Source organism: Mobula birostris, chromosome 3 (assembly GCF_030028105.1).
Source record: "Mobula birostris isolate sMobBir1 chromosome 3, sMobBir1.hap1, whole genome shotgun sequence".
In the NCBI taxonomy this organism is placed as follows: Eukaryota; Metazoa; Chordata; class Chondrichthyes; order Myliobatiformes; family Myliobatidae; genus Mobula; species Mobula birostris.
In genome coordinates this window covers 166,476,688-166,503,232 of record NC_092372.1, presented here as the reverse complement: position 1 = coordinate 166,503,232, position 26,545 = coordinate 166,476,688, and the positions used below count along the sequence as shown (strand labels likewise).

The 26,545-nt window shown below is 40.7% G+C and overlaps 1 protein-coding gene across 1 annotated transcript in view; it reads left to right on the top strand.

Moving 5' to 3' along the window:
* Window positions 1–26,545, top strand: part of stk17a (serine/threonine kinase 17a) — a 97,069-nt gene that overhangs the window by 13,693 nt on the left and 56,831 nt on the right. The window lies entirely within an intron of this gene.

Genomic DNA, 26,545 nt, shown 5'->3' with positions numbered 1-26,545 from the left:
GAATTGATTTACAGAGATCCTACTATGCAAGTTCTCCTTGCACTTTTAAAGCATTTTTCAATAATAATCGAATGTTTTGTGGTATTAATGATTCTCAGTCAGCACAAGTGCACCACAAGGCTGTGTGCTCAGACCCCTGCTCTATTCGCTTTGCACACAGAGTATGACTGTGGAGGAGAGCTCCAAAGCCATATTTGTTTGTTGATGACACAACTGTCATGGACCAAATCAAAGGTGGTGATGAACGAGCGTATAGGAGGGACATTGAAAATCTGGCTGGGTGGTGACACAACAACCACCTCTTACCAAGGAGGTGATTATTGACTTTGGGAGAAGGAAATGGAGGTTCATGAGCCAGCCCTCATCAGGGGATCAAAGGTGGAGGGGGTCAACAACTTTAAATTTCAGAGAACCTGAACTGAGCCCAGCATGCAAGTGCAATACGAAGAAAGCAGTGACTCTACTTAAGAGCTTGCGAATTTTTGGCATGAAATCTAATACTTTAACAAACATCTATAGATATGTGGTGGGGAATATATTGACTGGTTGTAACACAGCTTGGTATAGAAACACCAATGCACTTGAATGGAAAATCCTACAAAAAGCAGTGGATAAGGGCCCAGTCCATCACAATAATGCCTTCTCCACCATTGTACACAACTACATAGGGCTGTTGCAGGAAAGCAGCATCCATCATCAGGGAGCCCCACTACCCAGGCCATGCTCTCTCCTCTCTGCTGCCATCAGGAAGAAGGTGCAGGAGCCTCAGGACTTTTACCATCAGGCTCTTGAACCAGTGGGGATAACTTCACTCAACTTCACTTGTCCCATCACTTTCAAGAACTCTTCATCTTGTGTTCTTGATATTTATTGCTCATTTATTTTTTCTTATTTTGTATTTGGACAGTTTTTTTTGGCATGCTAGTTCTTTGTCTGCCCTGTTGGGTGTGGTCTTTGATTTCATATGTCTCTTGGATTTACTGATATGGTTCTTGTAAGGAAATGTATGGCCCGCAAGGAAATGAATCTCAGGGTTCTATATGGTGACGTATATGTACTTTGATATTTTTACTTCAAAGTTTGAATTTTGGTATAGATTATATTTAATTAGTTTACATAGGCCTAACATTACTGATAATTAAGGAACTAGAAATTTATTGTGAAATCCCAGGAACAGCCCTGAATATAGCCAGGCATCTCCTGCATTGTGGTGCTTTGTATCATAGCATTTACTGTTTTTACTGCTACTGTTTGCATTGAGGAGCCATGGTGGATTTGAGTAACCAGGAATGACCTCTATGGGTCTGTAGCTTATTTTTATGCAGTAGACTATTCAGCCCATTGGGACCTGCTGCGTTCAGAAAACAATTGCATTGGTCCCATTTCTCCCCCTTCCATTTCCCTGTGTTCCTCTAATCACTCACATGCACATAAATTCTCCCTTGAATCATTTGGCACTTGCCTGCAGTGACATTCCCAGTAGCCAGCTATGATCTGAAAAGCAACCAGACCACCTAGTTGAAACTTGCACAGGTCATGATTTTAAAATAATTTGTACAGTTTCACAGTATTTTGAAACCTGTAGGTAGGAGAGAATATCAATATTGATGAACTACAATGACAATCATAGGAATTGCTGACAAGATTGTGATGTTATTTTAAACATGTAAGTAAATCAAAAGCACTCCTTTTATCATATAAGTTTCCTGATACAAAAAAAAATAATGTTTATGTTTAGCCAGATCAGATGCAGTTAGCTATAGCTGGGTCTCAAATTAGCTGCAAATGGATAAGGTGTTGACCAGCCCTGAATTGCAGTTAACTGCATTAGCAACTGTGACCATTTTTGGGTAATACATGAAGTGGGAGTTCTGGTGTACTGTATCTTGGAACTGAGTGTCAACAGGGTAATAACTGATTTTACAGTGGAGGATAATTAAAGATTTTACAGAGTGTCTTTCCAAATAATCACAAGGAAAGTTATTGCTCAGTTTTGCACTGTTGGTTACCAGCCAATGCAGTTGGAACATTTTGAAACCTTGTGACTCTTAACAATCAGTGCCTGAAGTCAGCTTTAAAAGTTTTTTATTATTGCAATGTAGAAAACTGCAGCAAAAAAACCACTTAAAATAGCCATAAACAATAAGTCTCTGTTAATCTTCAGTTCTAATTTTAATCTATAAAGTCCTGCCATGTTCTTTAATGGCACGCTTGTGCAAGTAGGAAAGGAGGTGTTGATCAGTGAAACTGCTTGCATTCCTCAGCATAATTTGATTATTAAAAACGTGGATTATGTTGCTTATGCAGACAAGATTGTCCTCTGTCTTGAGTGCCAGTTATTTCACAATTCAATGGCTGTTCTGGATCATCAGTCTGCTTGGGCAATACAATCACTGCAGTTCTTTTGTCATTTTGTCTCACGGTGTTAATGTATTCTAGAGTGAGATCAATAGTTTTCTGTCAGCACTAAGGATGGCATGAAGTTATCAAAATTGGGTTCAACTATTGTGTTTCCTGACAATGAATTTGTAGGAGTTCTGGTTTGCTGCAGGCTTGCCTGTGGGATTCTTGGCCATTTTTGAATTGCTTGATTACCATTGCTCTAAGCATTCTCTGGAGTGCCACCTTTGGACATTTTTGCTTTGCAGTACAATGCTTCAGTGAGTGTCTTGGGAAATTTACTTAAAACAAACTCATTTAAGCATCATACACTTCACTGTTCCTGTAGTTTGGAGCGAAGTGACTGTCTTCTGCTGATCCTAGTGTTGGTGTTTGTCCTTATGACCTTTGCCTTGTATTGTATCACAGTAAAAGGAAGCTCAATTGTTTTCCCAACCAAAATGGTAGCTTTCAACCTATTTTAATAACTTTGCATCTGCTCAAGAAAGGTTTGAACTGAACTTCTGCTGGGTTCGCATGGTTATTTAGCTAGTGTTTGAAGTCATTGGAAAGGAAATTGATTGGAGCTGACGACAGGTACCGGTCCATAATTGCCATTCAAGAGTGGCCTGCTTTTGTCAGTGAAAATCAGATTAAAAAGTTGCAGATGCTGGTAATCCTAAATTAAAAGAGAAAATCCTGGAAATACTCTGTAAGGCTGCACCCATGGGAAGCAAAACAGAGTTGATGTTCAACCTGAATTGTTAATTCTTGTTTCCCATAGATTTGTCAAAACTATCGAGTACTTCCTGTATTTGCTGTTTTAATTTTGCTTCCTGTCATTCTGGGGTTCAAGATTTATTTGACAAGTCTATCTTCAGTTAAACCTCTCTCTTCTGTTTATAAAAATGAGCATTTTATTTCAATGTAGCTTGAAAACAGGCTGGTTTCACCAGAATTTCATGTGAGGAAACAAAGAATTTCAGCAAAAGTTGTGTTTCAGAATCACTCATGATTGAGAAGCAACTCCTGTCCAATGGAGTTTTATAAATAAATTGAAATAAAGAACACAAATTATGGAATGTAATTTTTGTCCAACATGTAGTAAAGTATACTGAAGAATTGTTGAAGGCCAGTTGAAGTAATGGGGCGGATTGTTATGAGGATCTAGTTTGGTAATATTTCTGAGCTGAGTGGAATTGTAACATTGTATATCATGGAAATGGGTCATTCCAATTTGTCTGTGCTGTGGTGGACACCATGGCCCAGCACTTGTCCATAGGCATCTATACCCAAGCAATGTGAAGTGTTTATCTAGATACTTAACAATGTCAGCAACCCAATTTCAGTCACACACTCAGGCAGTGCATTCCAGGTATTCAACACCTTTCTGACTGAACAAGATACTCTTGCCTCCTCTGAATCTCTTCCCTGTCTCTATCTCCTTGTCCTCTAGTTTTATCTACCTCTGATATTGGGGGAAGTTTTTGGTAGTCTATACTATCTATACCCCTCATAACTTTATATACCTCAATCATGTCTTCTCTGCTTCGGGGAGAACAGACCAGCTTTTCCCATTTCTCCTCAAAGCTGAAGTGTTCCACTCTAGGTAACATCCTGGTGAATCTCCTTTGCATGTTTTCAGTGCTATCACATCCTTCCTGTCCCTCGGTGACTGGATCTGCAATACTACAGATGAAGTCTGACTCAAATTTTATAAAATTTGTGTTCTGCAGCCAGTTTCCCATATCCCTTCCTAACCACATTGTCTTCCTGCATAGCTGGTGTTCAAGAATATGTGGTCTCTGTACCTCAATACTCCCTGTGACCTGGTGTTTGTCCAAGCCTCATTCATACTCCCAGATAATTATCTCACATTTGCATTAAACTTCATCTGCTGTTGTTTTTTAATCCTATCTCAACAAAATGTTGCTAACAGTCTGCAGTCTGACTAACTTTCACACTCTGCCGACCTTCCTGCCACCTGCAAACTTACTGATCATGCCATCAACATACATGTCCAAGTCACTTATGTATCTTACAAGTAAGAGGTCCCAGTGTTGATCCGTGTGGCTTACCAATAGTCACAGGCATCCAGTTGTAAGAACAACCTTCTGCTATCACCTTCAATCGTATTTGACCTGGATCCCATGGGCTGTAATCTTTTGAACCATTCCACGTGGGGCTTTGTTAAAATCTAACTACAGTCACCAATACATTTTCAAAGAATTTGATCAAATTAGTCAGATGGCATCTGCCCTCGGTACAGATGTATTGGCTACTTCTGATTAGTCCCTGCCATTTCAAAGTAATCACTAATCTTCTTCCTCAGATTTCTCCCTTTTCTTCCCCCCCCCCCTCCCCCCGAACTACCTTCCTCAAGGCCCTCCATTGGTCAGGGTCAACCATGGATGTTGTGTCCCAGCTGTCTCTGATATGCAAGCCAGGAAAGTACGATATGGAGACCAAGCTGTTGCCCACGCAATGGGCTCCCCCTCTCCACGCAGCTGATGAATCCAAAGGAATGACAGAGCACAATACAGTTTCACAGCAGTAGCATTGCAGGAGTTGCCGGTCAGCGTTAAACTCAATATAACTGCTTTAGGGATTCCAGCTCCGGGTTTTTCCTTGGGATTAATACCGAAAGCCTTCCTATCGAGTGGGTAAAGCAACCAAGACAGCAGAGGTTTGCATTCAGTTTTCGTTCTCCTAGGTGAGCTGCCAATCACAGCTGCTGAGCCCAATCTACCTGATGCGCTGGTTTTAAGGTGCCAGTAACCCACCACCTCGTGTCAATAGCAACAGGTGAACCAGGCTTCGTAGCTGAGCCACATGTGAAGGCTGGGAGCTGGACTTGGCTGTCAGAGTCTGTTTGAAATGCACACCAATGAAGCATTTAATAGATAATGGGAGCTTATCCCCGTTACCACCCCCAGCTATAACAACCTTAAGGTTGTTCTTCCTTACCACTGATATTAGGCTATGAATGTTAGGGACTTTGGACGGGCTGGTACGGATTCAATATAATTGGAATTGCTTGAAAGGGATAAACTGATGGGAATGATTAAGTGCTTTATATTGAAATGTCTCTTTTGAAATGTGTAGTTTGTATAATTTTAAAACCAATTTCCCCACCCCTGAGCTTTGACAAAAGTGAAGTTCCTAAGTTTAAATTGTAGTCTTCCTTTCAGTGCAAGAAGTTCCATCTATTGCAATGGCCATTAACCATTATGGAGTGATAAACGATGAAGCAGAAATGCAAGTCTCTATCCCTTTTCAGTAAAAACACAAACTTATTTCTGTCATTGAATAACTGCTCTTTCAGATTATAATGTTTAATAATGTTTTGTGTTATAGTAGTTGCTTCAAAAGTACGATTATTCATTATGGTTATAAATTTTTCATGGCCTTGAACATTGAAAACTGCACGTCAAGTTCTATCATTACTTTATTCAAAATAAACAGGTAGGTCATTGCTTGACAGGAAATGGATGGTCTTTTTCTTAAAAACAAAAAAAAAATTCTCAACCAGATTATTTACTAATTTTCCACAGATAATCTGCTATTAATTGTTTAAAAATAGATTAGGAGAGGACAACAGACTATGACAGGAATTTAGCATTGATGGTGGGGGAGAGGACCTGCCTAGACCAATTGTGTACACTCTGTCCAGATGAGTGAACTCTGGAGCAATAAACATTTTGCCATGTTTTCACTGTTGAAGTTGGCCATAGGACACAACTTTGGTATTGGGAAAATAATTTTGAAGAAATTTCATTGTGGTTGAATGGTAGTTCTTGATCTTAGAAAGAACCCTACTCGGGAACATCAGGTCATTGTCTCTGACACCATCACCAACTCATCAACTCTGAAGATCTCCCATCCATAGCCACCAACCTCAGTTACCTTAGCCTGCACTACTTGTTTCTACCTCCTACCCGAAATCCACAAACCTAATTGTTTGAGTAGACCTATTGTTTGTCCTACTTGGTTCAGTCCATTCCTACCTACATCTGTGAAATTTTATCTTCTCTTGATCTCAACAAGTTTCAATCCTGTCCCTGATTGCCTCATTTTCACCATGGATGTCCAGAATCTGTACATTTCTATCCCCCACTAAGAGGGCCATAAAGCTCTCCATTTCTTCCTCAACAACAGACCTGACCATTTCTCCTCTACCACCACTCTCCTCTGTCTGGCAGAACTGGTTCTTATTAATAATTTCACCTTTGGTTCCTTCCACTTTCTCTGAACTCGAGATGTAGCCATGAACACCTTCATAGGCCCCAGCTATGCCTGCTTTTTCATTGGCTGTGTGGAACAGTCCACATCCAAGTCTTCTCTGGTAATGCGGCCAAATCTATGTGCTACATTGACGGCTGCACTGGTGCTGCTACTTTCACCCGTGCTGACCTTGTCAATTTCATCAACTTTGCCTCCAGCTTCCACCCTGCTCTTGAATTCACTTGACCCATTTCTGACATCTCCCTGTCTCCATCACTGGAGACAAACTGTCTACTGACATATTTTATAAACCCACTGATTCCCATGGCTATCTTGACTATACCTCTTCCCACTGTCTCCTGCAAAAATGCCATTCCATTTTATCAGTTCTTTCGTCTCTGCTATATCTGCTCCCAGAAAGAGGCTCTCCTTTCCAGGATATCAGAGATGTCCTCCTTCAAAGTACAGTGTTTCCTTTCCTCCACCATTGTTGCTGTCTCACCCGCATCTCCTCCATTTCCCAAACATCTGCACTCACTTAACTTCCCATTGCCTAAAAAGTGATAGTTTGAGTTCCTCTTGTCCTCACCTATCACCCCATGCACCACCACATCCAACACATCATTGTCTGCAACTTCAGCCATCTTCAATGGGTGATTTATTTATTTATTTTAATTTGGCTACCACCAAACTCATCTCTACCTCTCCCTTGCCACCCTCCTCCCCAGTTTTTGTTCTTCATAGGGGTCACACCCTCCATGATTCCCTTGTTCATTTGTCCCTCATTAATCTCCCTCCTGCCACATTCCTGCAAGTGGCAATAGTGCTACACCTGCTTTCTCACATCCATTCAAGGCCCCAAACAGTCCTTCCAGGTGAGGCAGCTCTTCACTTGTGAATCTGTTTGGGTTGTCTACTGTATCCAGCACTCCCAATGTAGCCTTCTCTACATCAGTGACATGGTTTCCTCTTTTGCCACAATGAGGCCATTCTCAGGTTGGTGGAGCAACACCTCATATTCTGACTAGTTGGCCTCCAACACCAATTTCTCCAACTGCTGGTGACTTTCCCCTCCCCCTTCCCTCTTCATTTCCCCATTCTAGTCTGTTGCCTCTTCTCACCTGCCTATCACCTCCCCTTGGTACCCTTACTCCTTCCCTTTCTCTGATGATCCACTCTCCTTTCCCATCAAATTCCTTCTCCAGCCCATTATCTTTTCCACTTATCACCTCCCAGCTTCTTCATCCTCCCTCCCTCCCCCCCCCCCCCCCAACCTGGCTTCACCTATCACCTAATGATCCTCCTTCCTACCCCCCCCCCCACATTCTTTTTTCTGGCATCTTCTCCCTCCCTTTCCAGTCCAAGGGTCTCGGCCCAAAATGTTGACTGTTTATTGGTTTCCACAGATGCTGCCTGGCCTGCTGAGTTCCTCCAGCTCCAGCAGTTTGATTTTTTTCTTATACTGTTTGAAGAATGTAGTGAGGGGAGATGAAAATTGTGCAAAGGTTGCAGTGGTTTTGTGCAAGGAATGAGAAATGATTAAATCTGCTTGTAGTTCACCAGTCAGAATCAAAATTAAAAGGTACTCTGGCAGTAAGGTATTCAGGTAAAACTGAGGTCAATAAGCATTAATGGCAAAACACTCAATTCCTCACACAAAGGTAGATGACTATGGTTAAGTTTTATCGCATGGTGTCTTGGGCTGATCTATCTTGAGCTCTGCTTCAGAGATTTTCTTTCTATTATAAAGGTCAGAAGCACTGATGATGGCACAATATATTTAACTTGCAGCTTCTTAGCAAGTGAAGTGTGCATGCAACAGTACCTACACATTGTGCCATTAGAGTACCAGGCAGTGACCATCTTGATAGAGAGTCTGATAACTATAAATATTGACATTATATTTGTAGAGCCCCACCATCCACATCGGAATCAGGTTTGTGGTCACTGGCATATGTTGTGAAATTTGTTAACCATACGACAGCAGTGCAATGCAATACACGATGAATACATATGGAGAACTTGTTAACCAAGGACTTATTAATGCTTAGTAGAAACTACCAAGGCAAACCACATATGGTCTTTTTATCATCAATAGGGCAAAAGTTAGAGGCATAATGGAACATTCTTCACTTGCCTGGATGAATTCACCAACTGTCAAGAGCCTCCATATCATCCAGGACAAGGAAGTCTGCTTGATTGTCACCCCATCACCCACCCCGAATTTAATTTCCTCACTAAACAGTATACAGCAACTGCAATGTGTGTGATGGTTACAGTGATAGCACTTCCCCAAAGTAATCGCCTGCATGTTTCCCTCCAGATTTGGGAATATGTCACTGGTCCTTCATTGTTGCTGGGTCCAAATCCTGGACCTCTACCAATAGCATTTTTAGAGCACTTTTATTGGAAGGGTTGCAGAAGCTCACTTACATGAAGGTAATTCGGGATGGGCAATAAATGCAACACCCATAGTCCAATATATAATGTAGTAACAACATGGTGAAAAAGGATCTAGTGCTTCTCGCTGCTTTGAAAAGCAATAGATCCATTACCGTGCCAATGACTTTTGGGACTGCCTGGTTAAAAAGTCATGAAATAAAACTAGAGGAAAAGAATTTCAACAAAGGCGAAGGTCTCGCTCTAATTAAGAACTGGAATTTGATGGTAAACAAAGTGGGACAGTGGAAACCTGATTGGATGAGGACTAGCCAATTGGGAGGGATGGACTATGGAGTTATAAACACCACTGGACTAGACGTGCCTGGGCATCACCCCGATGAAGATGGCAGAGTCTCTCATCAAAACATCAGTTATAATCAATATCTGTGCCCAGCTAGAAGTCTAAGAAAAGTTTATTTAACAATATAGGGATTTGGATGGTGTTTCAGCACTGATTTTATTATATATAAAATATTATACTATGACTAGAAAGTTTGGTGAATGTCTTGCTCATTTTGGTCAAGGAATGAGAGCAGGTAACCACATTTTTATGCAAGGCTCACTTCTATTTTGGGGATTTGCATGAGGAGATTGATATTCTGACCATAAAATTGTAATATTCTTTTATTAGACTAAATGTAATAATTATATTGGTGATGAAGGCAGTTAGCTGTTCCTTGAAGAATTAAAAGATTTTAAAGCTACAGGGCTGGTTTGTATCACACCAAAGCGAGCTGCTTGTGTTTTCTGGGCATGGAATGAAGGGAGCTTGACTCTTTTAAACTGTTCGGTTCAATGGGAAAAGGTAATGTTGGCATGCTGGTTGCATGGTCTGTGAAGTGAATCCATACAGCTTATGGTGGATACAGATACATCTTGACATTGTTTTGTCTGTTAAAGGCCTGCTCTGGCAAATGTCTTTGTAATTGATTTACAGCCAAATAGGTGGCTCATTTTGTTAATAGTGAAGTAATTTCTTGGGTTAACTTGGATCAGCTATTTTCATAGTGGTAATACAAGCCGTTTTACTTTTCACCTACTTCTAAGCATATTTGTAATATTTTGTCCTCCATTGCTTCTGAAGGTTACTATGGGTGGGGTATTTAGAATCAACCTTGTGTTTAATAGTTAATTTTGTAAGTGACACATGGAGAAACGTGTTGTGAAACTGAACTGTAGTATTTACAAGTCGGCTTGCTCTTCAGGTGTAATTTTCGATTGAAAAGTTCCTGAACAGTGTGTAGGTATGCTCAAGTAATGGTCCTTTTCAAAGTAAAAAGTAATGTGTAGTTCAGTCCTGCTTGTAACATTGGGTAGCAAAATTTTAACATAGTTATTTGTTAATGACAGAAAATTCAGATTACAAGGAATGCATATTCCTGTTCAGGACTTAAACACTAATTAGAAATGATAAACCAAGGAGGTTGGGAGAGGCAAATATGGATGTTGCACTGTAGTTAGCCATGTGTTACTGTACCTCTGAATCAGATCAGAGCCTGCTTCATTACCCTTCATTATCATGTTTTTGCTTGGTTTATTGGTGATGCCGCCTAGGCCGAAACTTTTTTTTCAATATATAAGGAGACTGAGATAATGAACCTTTTTATTTTATTACCATTCTTGATATGGTGGTTCCTACTGCAGATAGGTTGGTAACTGGTAATAACAGTATGGGAAATGTGGAATAATACTTTTATGCACATTTTCTTATACTTTGTACTAGTACTTTATTGTCGCCAAACAATTGATACTAGAACATACAGTCATCACAGCGATATTCTTCCCGCTCCCTGGATTACAAATTGATAGTAAATATTAAAATATAAAAAATTTAAATTATAAATCATAAATAGAAAATAGAAAAATGGAAAGTAAGGTAGTGCAAAAAAAAAAACCCGAGAGGCAGGTCCGGATATTTGGAGGGTACGGCCCAGATCCGGGTCAGGATCCGTTCAGCAGTCTTATCACAGTCGGAAAGAAGCTGTTCCCAAATCTGGCCGTACGAGTCTTCAAGCTCCTGAGCCTTCTCCCGGAGGGAAGAGGGACAAAAAGTGTGTTGGCTGGGTGGGTCATGTCCTTGATTATCCTGGCAGCACTGCTCCGACAGCGTGCAGTGTAAAGTGAGTCCAAGGACGGAAGATTGGTTTGTGTGATGTACTGCGCTGTGTTCACGATCTTCTGCAGCTTCTTCCGGCCTTGGACAGGATAACTTCCATACCAGGTTGTTCTCATGATGATGCAGCTGATATCTACAACCTGCTGTAGGTATTGCAGAGCAAAGTGGTATTGAAGCAAATGGCATCAGTGACTTACTGCAATAGGTTGTGGGAGTGGAGTCTTCATAAAATTTAAGTGCAGCGTACAATTTGAATAATCGTCAAGTAGCTTCAATCTTCATCTTGTGAGAAAATAAAGAAATTGCCACCAGTAAAGCATATTTAGGCTGAGCAAAATTTAAGATCCACTTGGTGAAGGTATCTGTTTAGATAATGACCAGAGTAGCGGAAGGTAACTTTTAAAGACTGTAAAATACACCAGGAGAATGAAATCATGCAGCCCATTGAGTTTGCTCTGCCATTTCATCACGACTGATCTATTTTCCCTCTCAACCCCATCCTTCTGCCTCCTCCTTGCCATCCCTTCATGCCCTGGCTAATTCAGAACCTATCAACCTCCACCTTTAATACCCCCAATGAGCTGGCCTCCACAGCTGCTTGTGTTAATGAATTCCACAGATTCACCACCCCTTGGCTAAAGAAATTCCTCCTCGTCTCCATTCTAAATGGACGTCTCTCTATTCTGTGACAATGCCCCTGGTCCTGGACTCTCCCACTGTAGGAAATAACATCTTCACATCCACTCTATTGAGGCCTTTCAACATGTGATAGGTTTCAATGAGATTCCCCCTCCTCTCTTTCCCCCCCCCCCCCCCCCCCCATTCTTAGTTCCAGTGAGTACAGTCCCAGAGCCATCAAGTACTCGTCTTTCATTCTGGAAATCATTCTGGTGAATCATCCTCTTAAACTCTCTACGATGCCAGCACATCCTTTCATAGACAAGGGGCCCAAAACTCCTCAATACTTCAACAGAGGCTGTACCAATGCCTTCATAAAGCCTCAGCATTAAACCCTTGATTTTATATTCTAGCCGTCTTGAAATGAATACTAACACTGCATTAGCTTTCCTCACCACTGACTCAATCTGCAAGTTGAGAAGATGATGGCGTGACGCAGTGCGCATGGCCGCTCTGAAATGATGTCGTATTTGTTAAGTAGGGGCCGTGCACAATCCTGATTTGATGGAGACAGATGTGAGAAGCGCGGAGGAACACCTGGAGAAACTTCTGAAATGCCTGCTTTGCTGCTGCTGCTACTGTGATCGAGAATCTCCAGAGGGGAAGGCCCCAAATCCTCGGCTTTGCCTATTGCCTGTTGCCGGGGCCAGGGTCGAAGTGCTCGGTGTTGGAGGGCTGGTCGGAGGCTCGAGGTTTTCAAACGGACTTGAGTTGGCTGTGGTCGGGTGCTTCCAGGGTGCTGCATCGACAAGTTTGCGGCGCTGGAGGTTCACGGCAGGGAGAGTGTGTTTTTTTTTTTTCTTCCTTCTACCATCTGTGTGAGATGATGGGACTTTCGAGAGACTTAAGACTTTTTTTTTACCGTGCCCATGGTCTGTTCTTTATCAAATTACTGTATTGCTTTGCATTGTTGTAACTATATGTTATAATGTGGTTTTTGTCAGTTTTTCAGTCTTGATTTGTCTTGTGTTTCTGTGATATCATTCTGGAGGAACATTGCATCATTTCTTAATGCATGCATTACCAAATGACAATAAAAGAGGACTGCGTGTCCTCATAATCTTTTTATATATGTGTGTGTATATATATATAAATAAAATAAAAAAAAACCCTTTAGGGAATCCTGTATCAGGACTCCCAAGTTCATTTGCTCCTCAGACCTTTAAATTTTCTGCCTGTTTGAAAATAGTCTACACTTTTGTTCCTTCTACCAAAGTGCACAATCAACCATTTCCCAACGCTGTATTCCATCTGCCATTCTAATCTGTCCAAGTCCTCTTGAAGCCTCCCTGTTTCCTCAGCACTACCTGCTTCTCACCTTGTCTTCACACTGTCTGCAAATTTGGCCACAAAGCCATCAATTCCATAATCCAAATCATTGACATAAAACATCAAAAGAGATCCCAACACCAGCACCTGTGCATCATCACTAGTCACTGGCAATACCAGGAAATGCTTTTATCTTGTTAAGCAGCCGCATGTGCGGCACCTTATCAAAGGCCTGAAGAACTAAGTAAACAACATCCACTGACTCCCCTTTGTCTACTTTGCCTGTTATTTCCTCAAAGAATACCTACAGATTTGTCAGGCAGGATTTTCCCTTAAGGAAACCATGCTAACTTTGGCTAATTTTATCTTGTGCCTTCAAGTACACTGAGACCTCAACATTAACAGTCATCTGCAACTTCTTCCCAACCACTGAGGTCAGGCTAACTGGCCTATAATATCCTTTCTTCTGTCTCTCTTCCCTTCTTGAAGAGTGCGGTGATAATTGCAATTTTCTAGTCCCCCGGAAACATGCCAGAATCTAGTGGTTCTTGAAAGATTATTAGTAATGCCTCCACAATCTCCCCAGCCGCCTCCTTCAAAATTCTGGGTGTAGTCTATTTGGTCCAGGTGACCTATCTACCATCAGACCTTTCAGCTTCCCAAGCACCCCTTCTCCCTCATAATAGCAATTCTTGCTTCTGCCCCTGACACTCTTGAACTTCTGGCAAGCTGCTATTATCTTCCATAGTGACGATGGATGCAAAACACTTGTAGTTTATCTGCCATTTCTTTGTCCCCTCTTACAGTCCCCTGGTGTTATTTTCCAGTGGCCTGATAGCTACACTTGCCTCTTTGACTCTCTTATATTTCTGAAAAACTTTAGTAAACTCTTCAATATTATTGGCTAGCTTCTCTTCATATTTTATCTTTCCTACCTTATGGCTTTTTAGTTGCCTTCTGTTGGTTTTTAAAAGCTTCCCAATCTAACTTCCCACTAATTTTTGCTCTATTGTATGCCTTCTATTTTGCTTTTATGTTCTTGACTTCACTTGTCAACCATGATTGCATAATGCTGCCTTTAGAATACTTCGGAATGTATCTATCCTGCACCTTCCAATCAACTTCGACCAATTCCTGTCTCTATAATTCCCTTTTGACATGCTTTATCTACCTCCCATTGTAATTTGTAGCCTAGATCCTGGCTACTGTTTGGAGGCCTGTATACATTTGCCATTGCAGTCTTTTTACCTTTGCAGTTTCTTAACTCTACACAAAAGGATTCTACAACTTCTGATCCCATGTCACCTCTTTCTAAGGATTTTTTTTATCAATAGAGCCAGCCCACATCTCTGCCTACCTATCTGTCCTTTTGATAGTGTTAAGCTCCCACTGTGATCTTCTTTCAGCCGTGATTCAGTGATGCCTACAACATCATACCTACCAATCTCTAACTATGCGACACGATCATCTATGTTATTCCATTTACTGCCTCCATTCAATTATGTCCTGTATTCGTCATCCCAATGATGCAGAAATCTGAAAACCTGACCCCCGCACCAGTTCCTCAGCTACACCTTTATCTGCCAAAACATGCTATTCTTGCCCTCACTGGTGCGTGGCACAGGCAACAGTCCAGGGATTCATACCCTGGAAGTACTGCTTTTCAGCTTTCTACCTAAATTTCCTTAATTTCTTTCTTCAGGCCTTCTGTTCTTTTCCTACCTGTGTGATTGATGCCAAAATATGCAGGGCTTCTGGCTGTTCACCCTCCCACTTTAAAATACTGTGGACCTGATCGGAGATGTGGACAAATTTTGGACTGCTTTAGTTCTGGATTTGAATTAAATGGTTTTGTTGTCGGACTTGGTTGTGCAATTTTATTTCCTGAAGTTCGCTTTGGATTTCAGTCTGACCAAACTTAACATTCGATTGATTGAACATCTCTGTCAGAGGTGACTGGATTATATCACTAAATTTCAACTAAATATCTCTTAGTCCTCTTACTGGCTGCTGTGTTTCACTTGGGTAAGTTCAGCTTGCGTGGTGGGCTACGAACACAAAAGTGCCCATTTTGCTTTAAATAAAGTAAAGCCCTGTTATCTGGCATCTCGCCATTTGGCACTTTCTAGCCTTCAGCATTTCAAGATCCCCTCCTCTAAGCTGGCTGTTATCTGAGTTTCCAGTGTATGCCAAAAGGCACTCAACATAATAATCCTTAGGAAGTACAGCAAGAGCATTAGATGTGCAATTAGATTCTGAATAACAAGACATGAAGTGTAAGCAAAATTTCTAGCATTTGCATTATAATTTGATTAACTGGTGCATTTGATTTTCTGGATATGTCAATTCTGGTACACAATAGATGAAAGGAGTTTTACTGTTTTTTTTTCCATTGTGATTAGCATGATGGGGACTTTTTTTTTAACTTCACTGTTTTATTCAATAACAGAAGCTAATTTTTTTTTTGATCCAGGTTCAAGTGTTTTGTTTCCTCTTAGAGCTGTGTAAGTGTATACTCTGTAATTGTGTGTGGCATAGCTCTTTCTTGAAGGGATTAACCAAGCAATATTTCATGCTGAATTTTGGATATCCCTGCAAGATATCTTTCTCAAAAGGTGCTTCAACTGTTCTGACTGACCTCAGCTGCCCCTTTTTAAAAGTAAGGAACTGGGGAATGTGTGACATCAGTCTATTTCAAAGATGGAAAAGAAGAGATCAAAACTGGTGGCTGTTGCCTGAACAGAGAGAGTACATTCAGTAGTGGTACCTGTACCCTATGTTTCTCGTTTTGATTCGCTGAGTGACTGTTGACCAGCACCAGAAAATTGTCATTAATTTCTCTCACAAGTCTACACTCAACCCATGAAAATATATCCAAGGCCACGATCATTACCACCAATGTGTTTGGTAGCTTGTCCTACAGCTTCCACAAACAATGCAATTGCTCGCCAATCATTTGAGGCCATAAGGGGCATAGGGTGAATATCTAATCAGGTTTCCGCTCATCTACCTTGTTTACAATCAAATTCCAGTTCTCACTCAGAGCCAGACATTTGTCTTTGTTAAAATTCTTTTCCTCTAGTTTTATTTCAATGGCTTCTTTTACCAAGATGGTCCCAAAGGCTATTGTATTTCAGGTGACGATTGTATGTTTTTCTCAGGCATTGGAGTTCCCTTGTGGTAGTTTTGAAAGAATATCTGCAATGGAGTTCTATTTCAAACACCTTTACTTTGTCATAGTCATACTTTATTGATCCTGGGGGAAATTGGTTTTTCGTTACAGTTGCACCATAAGTAATTAAATTGTAATAAAACCATAAATAGTTAAATAGTAATATGTAAGTTATGCCAGGAAATGAGTCCAGGACCAGCCTATTGGCTCAGAGTGTCTGACCCTCCAAGGGAGGAGTTGTAAAGTTTGATGGCCACAGACAGGAATGACTTCCTATGACGCTCTGTGCTGCATCTCGGTGGAATGAGTCTCTGGCTGAATGTACTCCTGTGCCCAACCAGTACATTATGTAGTGGATGGGAGACATTGTCCAAGATGGCATGCAACTTGGACAGCATCCTCTTTTCAGACACCACCGTCAGAGAGTCCAATTCCATCCCTACAACATCGCTGGCCTTACGAATGATAGGATGGCCTGTTTTTATATGCATCATGTAATAGGCATACAGTAAATACATCACAGAAATGGGCCTCTTGATCCAACTCCTCCAACCAGATCAAATTGTGACTGTGTTTGGTCCATTTCCCTTTTAATCCTTTCCTATCCATGTACCAGTCTAAATGTCTTTTAAACATAAATGATCCCACCTTTGCCAACTCCTCTGACAGGCCACTGCCCTCTGTGATAAGAACTGCCTGTCGCTTCCCGGTTAGATGCTTTTCCCTATTTTATTAGTTCTAGACTTGTACTGGGGAAAAGATGCCACTCATTTTTTTTACACTGTAAAGTTATCTCTCAGCCTCCTACGCTCCAGGGGGAAAACGATCCTTGGCCTAGCCTGACTCTGTGCAACTCAATCTCCTGTGAATTGCTGTACTTTTGGTGTTACTTCTAGAATGTTTTGTTGCCAATTTACCTTGCAAGATATTGTTAGAAAAAAGGACTTGCCTGGTTTGAAAGGTGATGTAATGCCACTCAGAGTTCCTTTATCAAATTTTACATGATTACAGTCTCTCTTTTTGTGAATGGGAGAAGGGAAAGTGTCTTTCATTCATTAGGTCACTTCTCAACTTCAGTTGAAAGTTGAAACTTTATATTGCGATGAATTGGGAGAACTTGTCAAGTTTTAAAAATCTATAATGTTGTATGCACCATTATTGTCCCTTGTTCCAAATCGTATTTTACAAGGTCTTGTTGTATTGTGAGAATATTTGGTGGAGATTAGTTCTATGTTTTTAGGCTTTCCATTGTTTCTGTCCTCGATTACTGAAGCAACAAAGTAGCATTCCACTTTCTACACTGCCTTAAAAACTGGAACTGTTTGCTTTGTTCACTGAGATTTGTCCCAGTAAAACTCCTTGGGCTGTTGCTTTTTCTATCTTTGCATACTGCATTAGTGCCTCCTCAAGTGTCTCGGGCTGGGGTGGCCAACCTTTTATATTCCATGCGTCAATTTTTTCACTCACGAGTTCAGATGTGCTATACAACTTTTGTACCCCCATTCAATTCTTGTAAAAATATGTTAATATAGACATATTTAGCATTTTTACATTGATTTAATATAAAAACAAGATAAACATTACTTAATGAGACTGAGTCTGTTTTGATTTTGACAAGCTTTTAATGTTTGGAGTTAAATTAGTTACTGAGAGCAGCAGAGAATTCTTCAAATTTGAATCAGTCAGTCGTGACCTCGTTTTGTTTTTAATCAATTTCATGGCTGAAAATGTTTTCACAAACAGCACACAACGGTTTTCCTGACGGACCCGCTATAAATAAGAACTCATTTTCCCACTGTTCATTGAATTCATGCTTACTATCATTTTCTGCTTTTCTTTTGCTCATTTTCCTTTGCACTGTGATGGGTAACTGAATGTGCAAACAAGGCTTAATTTTCAAAAAAGTACAAAACTACAATTGTTCACAAAGGACAAACAAAGCACAACTTCGTAGTGCAAATTTGCTGATGATACAAAGATTGGAGGTGTAGTAGACAGTGAGGAAGGTTTTCAGAGCCTGCAGAGGGACTTGGACCAGCTGGAAAAATGGGCTGAAAAATGGCAGATGGAGTTTAATACTGACAAGTGTGAGGTATTGCACGTTGGAAGGACAAACCAAGGTAGAACATACAGGGTTAATGGTAAGGCACTGAGGAGTGCAGTGGAACGGAGGGATCTGGGAATACAGATACAAAATTCCCTAAAAGTGGCGTCACAGGTAGATAGGGTCGTAAAGAGAGCTTTTGGTACATTGGCCTTTATTAATCAAAGTATTGAGTATAAGAGCTGGAATGTTATGGTGAGGTTGTATAAGGCATTGGTGAGGCCGAATCTGGAGTATTGTGTTCAGTATTGGTCACCAAATTACAGGAAGGATATAAATAAGGTTGAAAGAATGCAGAGAAGGTTTACAAGGATGTTGCCGGACTTGAGAATCTCAGTTACAGAGAAAGGTTGAATAGGTTAGGACTTTATTCCCTGGAGCGTAGAAGAATGAGGGGAGATTTGATCGAGGTATATAAAATTATGATGGGTATTGATAGAGTGAATGCAAGCAGGCTTTTTCCACTGAGGCAAGGGGAGAAGAAAACCAAAGGACATGGGTTAAGGGTGAGGGGGGAAAAGTTTAAAGAGAACATTGGGGGGCTTCTTCACACAGAGAGTGATGGGAGTATGGAATGAGCTGCCAGACGAGGTGGTAAATGCGGGTTCTTTTTTAACATTTAAGAATAAATTGGACAGATACATGGATGGGAGGTGTATGGAAGGATATGGTCTGTGTGCAGGTCAGTGGGACTAGGCAGAAAATGGTTCGGCACAGCCAAGAAGGGCCAAAAGGCCTGTTTCTGTGCTGTAGTTTCTATGGTTCTATGGAGTGTTGATTGTAAACTGACTGGCAAAAACCTGCGATGCACCGCTGGTGCTGGCACCTCAGAATCAAACAAGTATGAAATGTGTATTGAACAGTTATGGAACAAGTACAGAACAAAAGTCTTTCTTTCCTAGTCTGACTCATTGAACATTTTTTAAAAAATTGAAAACGGATTAATGTGAAAGAAGATAACATTCGCCAAAAGGTGTGCGCAAAATAATAAAATCGCTAAAAATAATTGCTAAGTTTTAGATTTATTCTCAGTAAAAGCCATTTCTAGCTCTAAGCTACTTGAATTTCTGTTATAGATGTCTTTTCTACAAATCGGTTTTTGGTTAATACTTTTTGCATGAGTAGGCTTACTTAATAATTATCACTGGGGTGCAATGTGCCACTTCTAATCATCCAATGCATCACTTTTGCCGCATGCACCATAGGTTGGCCATCCCTGGTCTAGGCTAGGGATGGCCAACCTTTGCTTTAAGCAGTAAATGTAACTTTATTCAGTTAAAGAGCTTGATGTTTCTCACATTTGGTCAGGTTCCCCATTTAGCCATTTTGGGGCAGCCGTGTTGTTCAAATGCTGTTCAGCAATGACACAACTAAATGTGCTGCTTGAAGGGTTGATGCTGTCCTTCCTACTGAGTCTTTCTAGAGACATTGGGCAAATAAAATTTCATGTGTATGATCAGAGGAGACACCATGAAAATGAGCTGAACTTGCCATGAATGTGGTCATGTTCTGATGAAGGATTAAGCAGAGGATCTCCCTCATAGCAAATGCTGCCTGACCTGATGTCACTTTGTTTTACTTCTGGATTCCAATTTATGTATTTCATTCAATTTTATCAGAGATTTAGTAGACTTAATCTGACTCCCTTGGGACCTTGGTGCTGTACTGGTGGATTGTCCAGACTATTAGAATTACTTTTAAGACCACCACACTTGTTTCTTGTAGATATTTGCATAGTGCTACAATAAATTTACCAAAATGCCATGCCAGTTGAGTTGAAGGGAGCGTGGGGAAGTGAAACTAGTGGCCCAAGGAGTTATATGTCAAACCATTGGGATTTCCAAACAATAGGATAGTGCTTTCAGTGTTTACTGTACATGTAACCTTCAATTGTGTGTGCCTGGTGTAGTTACATTTGTTGCGAGATGAGTACACCACATAATCCTCTCCTTCATCAGGATAACAGTGCATCTTTAAATATGTACAGGGTGTTCTGACGTATCCAGACAAGTTTATGCTGTGACTGTAATTGAATTACATTGCCAAGCTGTATCATTGAATTGCTGCACAGTTGTTAAGACTTCAGACTCTGGAATTAGTAGTAATTTTTTAACAGTTAAGTTCAACTCCTTTATTACTGGAGCTGACTTGCAGTCTTTTGGAAAGATGAAGGCAGGCATTAACACTGTTAGATTATAGTTTTTAATTATGTGGGAGAAAAAAAATTAAAAACATACTATAAGAGGGACTGATTATTATGTACAGGCACGTAATCTATCCAGTGAAACTGTTCAAAATATTTTTTCTCTATATAACACATTTATAATGCGTGATTTACTATTCCTCAATCTCTAGAAAATGTGTGAGAGAAGTGAATGAATGACTTCATCTGTTAGCAATGCAGTTGCACAAAAGAATAGATTTGTATTCTTTTTGGGAGGGTGCATGTTTAGATTAGATTTGGGGCAGCAGCACATTACCACCTCCCATTGGCTCCCATTGCAGGAAATTATTAGTGAGTCACACCAGGGAGTTCTGTACTTTTGGATCATGCACTCCCAGTCAGTGAAAAGTGCCTAATTATGTCTTCTCTGCCACTTGCTACCAGTAAACAAACCTCTACTGTTTATTTGAAAAGTGGGATAAATGGCTTGCCAGCAGGGCTTAACTTTTTACATAATCCACTGAAATGGATTATATTCAGGCACTGTGGTGTTATGAAGCTTACATAGCAATAAATAACAGCTTCTTGTTAACTCAAAGCTTTGAATTGACATATTGGTGTGCTCTACTACTACCACGTTTCCACAGAATCACTAAACCCACAATAAACTTGGTATGACTTTAAGTGGAAAAATAAACTGGGTTGAGATGCAGGGGTGGGGGGGAGAGAAAGAAGAGGAGTTTTCCCACTCAACATAAATGAAATGTTTGCCTCAGTGTTCCTTGTCTTTCATTAGTTTGTAACCTGGAGTTTGGATATTTTTTGGGGGTGGGGTGGTTCTAATGGCACTGGCAAAGATGGCTCTATTGCCACCTAACTTGCCTTGAGAATGTGATAGTGAACCTCATCAGCCTCATGAAGATATGTGTGTATTGAATAATTCAGTAGTATTTCAATAATATTGTGGGTGTGTGTATGTGTATATGTATGTTGCATTCATGTTCATGTAAATAATTTGCTGGTTATATGTAGAAATAAATGAGTTGCTTAAGTCATGATGCTAGCACGTGATATGTGTGCACCTCGCTTCAAATAAACACAAAGTTAGGATTGCATTCCCAGTCCCGAGTATTTTAATTAATTTAATGTTTTCAAGTTACAAAACATAGCAGTACTCCCACGATGAGTAGGGACTTCAGGATTGTGACCCTTTAGAATGAATGAAGTGAAAATGGTGTGTAAACTGGAGTATTGCTCATGTAGGGTTCCTGCTGCCCTAATTCAATGCTCACACTTGCCCTTCCTACCCCCTCCCCCACGCGTGCACACATTCGCACACACAAGTTGTGGATTTCCTGTGTTTCTGGAGTATCAACACAATGCTGTCACAGTGACCACGTATTGAGATCTAAGTAACTACTATCTGGTGGCACTGACACCAATCCTCATGAAGTGCTTTGAATAGCTGGTAATGGCACATAGCAAAAACTCTTCCTGCCATACTGGACACTCACTAATATGCTTACAGACAGAACCACTCTACTACAAATCCAATAGCATCAGTCATGCACCCGGTCCTGACATACCTAGAAAATAAGGACAATTGTGCCAGAATGCTGTTTCTGAATTTCGGTTTGGCATTCAACAGGGATCTTGGTGAACAAGCTTGTGCTCCTTGGTCTAAATATATCACTGCAACTGGGTGTTGGACTTCCTGATGAACGAACCTCACAGGTTGCACAGCAGCTTCTCCCTCCCCGTCATCCTCAATATGGTAACTTCTCTCGCCCCCACCCCTTCCCGGTCTGTGTGCTGAGCCCATTGCTGTAGGCTGCTCACACATGACTGCACGGCCAACGCCCAAGTAATAACATTGTTAAGTTCGCCAATGACACTACACTGGTGAGGAATGATGAGACAGCATACAAAGAGGAGGTGGAAGTGCTTAAGGCTTGGTGCCTGGCAAATAACTTCCTCAATGTCAACAAGACAAAGCAGACAGTTCTTGACTTCAGGGGAACTCGCACCACTCTCAGCCCTCTTTCCAGCAGTGGCACAGCAGTGGGAACTGCAAGCCGTTTCAGAATCCTGGAAGTGCACATCTCACACAACCACTCATGGTTCCAGAGCCCATCCTACACAGTCAAGGAAGTTCAGTGCCACCTCAGTCAGAGGAGGCTGAAGAGAGCTGAATTATACACATCTGTACTCATTTCTTCAGATACACTGTAGAGAGCATCCTAACATGCTGCATCACTGCATGGTACGGAAACTGCACTATAGCGGACAGAAAGGCTCTATGACAGACAGTCCATGTTGCTCAATGTGTTACCGGCATTAGCCTACCCACCATCAAGGACATGTTTACAGAAAAGCGTCAGGAAAAAGACCAGTAACATCATGAAGGATCCCACCTACCATGCTCATGCACTGTGTGTCCCACTCCCATCAGTGAGAGGGTACGTGGCATCCGTGCCAAGACCACCAGCCTCAAACAAATGAGAAAATCTGCAGATGCTGGAAATCCAAGCAACACACACAAAATGCTGGAGGAACTCAGCAGGCCAGGCAACATCTATTGGGGGGGTGGGGCGGGGAAGAATACAGTCAGCGTTTTGGGCTGAGACAGTTAATTTCCCCAAACAGTAAGGCTGATCAATATCTCCACCCATTAACCCATCCCTCCACAACCCCCACCTGCACTATTTTATCATTTGCTGTCAGTGTCACCTTATATACACATCCTGTGCTTAACGTCATTGGGACAGTTCAATCTATGTATGTATAGACATCACACCTTGCAAAAACTCATTTCAGGGAGGTAACACCCCCCACCGTCCCAGTCAACCTCCCAGGGTGTATGTAATACTTTGATTAGTGATTTTGTCTAATCTGTAAACCAAATTGGGTATATGCAGAAAATGTGACATTAAAATATGTACTTATATTATCATGGAGTCGTTTTTTTATTCTATCACAACTTTAAGGAAATCTAGGGGGAGTTTGGCCTCATCACGTAGGACATCAATAGAGTAGCTCCTTAGCAGCTAACCAGCTAGTTTAAATAATGTTAGCTATTCTAATGAACAAATGACACCTGTTAAACTCACCTCAACATGTCTTTTACAGTCACTTAACCCACCATGGACAATAGAAAAGTCACTGTGGCAAACAGTGCAGAGAGCAACACTGTCATTACTTTAGAGGTCGACTGTAAAGCCCGCCCACAGAGAAAACTGGTAGATAGTCTTAGCACGAAGAGAGACCACTCAGGATGCTCACACTCGCTGTTCCTCTTCCTCTCCCTCTTCCTTCCAAAAATGTCAATTTCCGTGATATTGTATATAATTTGCGGGTGTCAGGGAGCCGCTATCAATATGCGGGAGACTCCTGAAATTTCCAGGAGAGGTGGGATGTCTGTATATAAACTTGTGTATTTATTTTTGTTTTTTTCTCATTGTGTTCTTTATCTTGAGTTTTTTTTGATCTGGAGTAACAATTATTTCATTGTCTTTTACATTTGTCTACTGGAAATTCTGTTAAACAATCTTGAATCTTGACTGGTTGTAGAGGGTCATGGGTGTAATTCCAGTCAAGTGTCCCTGGTGATTTTCAGTATCTGGAGTGTTTGACTTGTGAATGCCCAGTTCTGAATCTGTACCATTGTCACTATAGAAATGCTCCTGCTTTTGCATCTGATGACAAGATATTGCCTTGACAAGGAGTGTGCCCTGCATTTGCAAGTGGTAGCTTGCTGTAGAGAAGGTCAAGGGTATTTGTCTCGTATTGGTTCACTCACTAACCTGCTACTGATCATCCTGATAGCCAATTGTGATGCTTACGCCATTCTTTATGATGGATATGGAAATCCCACATCTATATATTTTCTTGCAAGTCAGGAACCGTGGCAAGGTAACATTTATCTGGATGAATTGCACCACTGTTTTCAAGGGATGGGGCAGTTTTCTGCACTGTGACAATGGGGGATAAACAACTTCAAATAGAGTGGACTTCACTGACTCTGAACTTACCAGCAGAGTGGTCGATAAGGATCTAGTGCTTTAGTAGATGATAGTGATCTGGTAGATGAATGGCAGAATCTGGGTTGATGGGAACATGGGAAGAATTTGAACATGGAATTACTATAGGATTAGTGTAAATGGGTGACTGAAATCTGCGTTCAGAGTTTCCTCTTCCAAAGCTATCATGTGGTGTTTTCTTGCCCCTACTCCAGAACAAACTCATGGGGGTGGGGTGGGGGAGTGAACTAAATCTCCCATTCTAAATACTCTTTTATTAAACTTTTGGTTCCCCTTACCTACTGAGCTGACAAACCACACACTACCTTGCTCTAAGTAACATAACCAATTGAAATAGAGCTCCAGAATTGCAGTTTTCATATTTCTGTTATATGGGGAACAGTAATCTAGATTCTTATCCCTTAAAGCAGCTAAGGTTAAATCAAGATGCATAGAATCATGAAGGGCTTTGCTAAACTGTCTAAATTTCCTTAACCAAAAATTTTCGGTTTAAGGTACTTGGATTTTTTTTTCATTTTGTGCAGTGGGATTAGATGTGCTGTCTGTCATTGATGGAAGGGATAACACTGTTTGAATAGAGGATAAGAGTAGGAGCAGTGAGATTAAATGGATAGATTTCAAACGATGTTGCAGGAATGATGTGTCAGATGATTGCCATCATTTTCCATGATGTGACCACCATAATGCTTTTAAACTTCTAGTCCATTTTCTATTGCATACAGAGTGAGAGAAAAATACACAAGGTATTTATCAGCACTGAGTGGCAGTTTTTAAAAAAAAACAAGCACTTGTGGGTGTCAGTCCTCAAACTCAAATTTAAAAAGATGTAAAGAACAGTATTTGACATTAGTCACATATGGTAAATGTATTTAGCAATGCACTTCAAGCAGTTACGTGGGAGATCTGTGCATACACTCAAACATTTACAGATTTGATTGGCTTTTCTGACTGAAGGTTCATTTTAACCACTCAGGCTGAAAAGAATTATTGAATCCCCAGGTTTCTGTCAGCATAGTTGTCTGCTAACAATATTTCTGCAGTGGTGAAAAGACAATTGTACCATTTTAGGGATTCTGCTCTCAAGGCCATTTAGTTACGGTCCTTATGATTGACAGTGGAAAATTACATTGTAGTCAATCTGGTTCTAAAACAAGCCTATTTTATGTTGTCAGCCTGGTAGTCTATTTCCTTTTGATAAATTGCCAAAATAGAAAACTACTTTATAATTGAGAAAGGAGCATCACTGCAAGTCTCAATGACTGTGCCCTCCACTCCACATGCCATGGCTTGATTGAGAAAGTGGAATAATGCAGTCAACTTGCGGGGATTTGAAACTTGGAAAATAAAGTTTATGATCCGTGCAACAACCTTTTTTCTGAGTGAAACTAGTTATTTTTGCTCTAAGTAATGCGGAAAATATTCATCCGACTATTCAGATGTGGTCAGAAACAATTTTTTTTCGAAGAATGACTTAGTGGAAGAAAAACAAAGCTAAATTATTTTCAGCTGTGTTTGGGTATGCCAAAATAAATCTTGGGCCTATCTTTCAGAAGGCAGAGTAGTTTGAAATTTTTCAATTATGTTTGAAATGTCGTGGGGTATAATAATACAGATTTTAAGTTTTCCAGTCAACATTCTTTTGTTTTTTTTAAAAGTTGTGAAGGTGGAGCAATATTGCACTCCGCGTTGGGCATACCTTTGGTATTTTCCCTGCAGGGAAGTGGTGTTAATAGGAACACCTGAAATCCTTTAAAAATTTTTTCCTACCTGAGCAATTGCAACTTTATGCAAATTTACAGTCATCAGAGGATGAAGCTTTTGCCATTGGTTAGAATGTTTTCTATTTGACTTGCATGCAAATAGCCACTTGTTTTTAAAGCTTTGTTATCTATGGTGACTGGTGAGCCAATGAATGAGCTGAAGTTACTCTGAAGCTTCTAATTTACTTTTGTTTTTC